Genomic DNA, 3,383 nt, shown 5'->3' on the forward strand with positions numbered 1-3,383 from the left:
GATCGCACACCGATTTATCTGTAAGTGGGAATGAGGCCCTGCTAAAGCGACAAATCCCAGTATTCCACAGCATGAAGCTACAGCACTTAAAGTGATCCCAAGCTGCATTATTTCTACAATGTGGATGCACCCCACATCTACTCTGGTTGTTAATAGGATTCAGGCTTGGCGTCATGGGAGAACAGGAAGGTGGCATCTTCCTCCAGATGCCAAGGACTACAACTCCCATAGTCCCTGAGGCCAATGGGTGTTGTAGTGGGTGTTGTAGTCCAAAGCATCTGGAAGGCATCAGGTGGCCTACTGTTCCCCAACCTGTAGTCTCTAGCCTGGCTTTTCATTACAGTGCATCATGGGAGTTGTAGTGCTGAGGTAGAAGTGGGGGGTATTTATGGCTTATGGACCGAATAGGGGAAAACATCATGGGAGGTGCAATACAGCTGACCCAGCATTTTTGTAACCGAGAGCTGAGCAAAGCAAAAACTGAAAGCCAACAATTTCCCAAAATGGCGGCTATGTTGCTTAGCAACAAGGGCTAGAGAGTTGCCAAGATACCTGGAGGCTCTGAAAGAGGTTTATTGGACACCTGTGGAAGTTGCTTTTTGGACTACAGCTCCCAGAATCCCCCATTCAGCATGACCAAGTTAACAGAGTGGCATTAACAGAGCAGAAGATGCCATTTTGTTTATGAAATGCAGCCCATAATGGGGCATGGGCCCTCACATTGGACTGAAAAATACGAGGCACATTTATCCATGTAGCCCAGCAGTGCGAATCCTCCTGTCCTTAAAATGTGTTTGGACTGCAGCTCCCAGCATTCCTCACCATTGGCTCTCCTGACAAGGGCTGCTGGGAGTTAGAGTCCAAAATTTCCTGTAGAGCTGCAGGTTTCCCACCCCTTAACCTTCGCCAACTGGGACTGTGTCCAAATGTGTTGGATGGCGACTCCCATCACTCCCTAGACATGCTGGCTTGGGATGATAGGAGTTGTTGGTCAGTTTGAGGAACACTGTGGTCACAGCCAAAATATTGGAAACAGCTCTCCATAAACCTGTGAGCCTCTTTCTTTTCTGCTGAAAATGGTGGGGATTGGATTTATTTTCTGTGCTCCTTTGATCACTGATCTGTGGTCCATCATCAATGTTAGATCCAGAGCTTGGAAAAGTTACCTTTTTTTTGGACTAGAACTCTCCAACAAAGTTACTTTTCGAAGCTTTGGTTGCAGTATATACACACACACACACACATATACATATATATATACACACACACACACACACACACACACACACACACACCACATGTGCATTTGTTGATTAGGAACCTATAGGAGAGACAGATTGGTTCCCAATGGGCAAGAGCATGTATATAGTGTGTGTGTAGGGTTGCCATTCCTGAGGACCTCCAAACCGGGGAAAATGTAGGACAAGGTTTTAAAATGTAGGGCTTTTTTTTTTTTTTTTATTTCCTGGCCAGGAAATTTAAAAAAAAGGTCCTACATTTTTTTTTAAAACCTTGTCAAGGGCCTGGCTGGGGCTTGGGAAACAGCATCTCCCAAGCCCGGCCAGGCCTCGAGGACTCCGCGATCGCGGAGCCACCTCCAGTAGCCTCGCTGGGGGGGGGGGAATTCCCAGGGGCGGGGCCAAACCGGGGCGGGACTGTGTGGACCCGCCCCAAACCGGGAAGTGTCCGCACCCAGGCAGGAATAGGGTAACCACCTGTGTGTGTGGGTGTGTGTGTGTGTAATGTATGTACTGTCGATGAATGGAAAGTTAGGTAATAGGTAATTTGATTTATCATAAAGGCTAAAAACTGAAAAGGAAGCGCTAGGGTAGTTTTCTCCGAAAGCGTATCTTGGCTTCAAAAGATCTCAGAATCCAGTTTTGCAGAAAATAGCAAATGTTGTATGAATTGCATTAATTTCACACCCAGAAAAGTACAGATGAAGCAATTTGACAAATCAGGTTATTCCAATAAGGAACGCCTCAGTGCCGGAGATAAAGCAGCTTCATTTCCCACCACAAATTTTTACCAGCATCGGCTTCAATCCTAAATGTAGTTTTCAAGGATACTAACAAAATGGTCTTGGGAATCATACTCTGGTGTTGTTGTTTTTTAAGCAGTGTGTTAATATTTGCAAGCAGTTTACTATTAAATCCCTAAAGAGCCATAGTGTTTTCTATAGGTAGACATATTGAGCCACTTGAAGTCACAGTTTTGGTGAAAAGATGGTGTACAAATACATAGAATTGCAGTAGCATTAGTAATAATAATAATAGAATGAAGTCAGAACTGAGCAAAGTGACTTTTTTGGGACTACATCTCTCAACATCCCTGCCAACTGGCCATGTTGAAAGAGGGATGCTGGGAGTGTTAGTCCTTGCAAAGGTATTATTATTATTATTATTATTATCTTTATTTGTATAGCGCCATAGGCTTTACATAACACTTGACAAAGGAGAGAAAACAATGATCCAAAATAGAAACAAAATCCTACCTACAACTCACAATCTAAAACCACAAATAAGATTATAAAATTAATAAAATATTACTATAATAAAGTTAAAACAATACTATGAAAAATGTAAATTAATACAAATAATAATATAGCTGGCATCCTGTTAGTGCAGTAGTCCCCAAACTGTGCTCTTTAAGGGATTTTGGACTTCATCTCCCAGAATTCCAGGCTATTGGCCAACATGGCTGAGACTCCTGGGAACTGACGTCCGAAATCTCTTGAAGGGAACAGTTTGGGGACCACTGTGTTAGTGCCTTAAACAAGCGTAAGTTTCCTTACAGAAACAGCTGGATATTTTTGTCTGATGTGGAAGTCCCTATTTAGTGGAATGTTTAAAAAATACAGGGTGCAGCCACACTGTAGAAATAATGCAGTTTGACTCAGCTTTAACTGCCATGGCTCCATCCTACAGAATCCTGGGATTTGTAGTTTTGTGAGGCACTGGCCTTCTTTGGCAGAAGAGGCTAAAGACCTTGTAGAACTTCAGATCCCAGGATTCTATAGGATGGACCTTACACAGCCCTTAAAAGTGGTGTCAGATTGCATTCTTTGGGTTTGTGAAGCTGTTGTGTCTTCTGTATGCCTTGCACACTGCAGTTGTGTGTTTCATGTTGCTGTGCACATGCACCGTTGCATGACTACTTCACAAGCGTCGCATAACCACTACCACCCCAGTGCGAAGTAGCACTCCCATCTCCTTGGTATGAGGTTCTTAGCTCCCATTTCCAGGCTCCGTAGTGAAACTGAACTCTTAAGATTGATGGTTGGGTTGATGATTCAATGCCAAAGCGCAACTCTCTTGAACGTGTCAATCCTCCGCAAAAATTAACCTGAAATGGTGGGAAGTGTGTTGTCGTTGTGAGAAAAA

This window comes from Sceloporus undulatus, chromosome 6 (assembly GCF_019175285.1).
Source record: "Sceloporus undulatus isolate JIND9_A2432 ecotype Alabama chromosome 6, SceUnd_v1.1, whole genome shotgun sequence".
Taxonomy (NCBI): Eukaryota; Metazoa; Chordata; class Lepidosauria; order Squamata; family Phrynosomatidae; genus Sceloporus; species Sceloporus undulatus.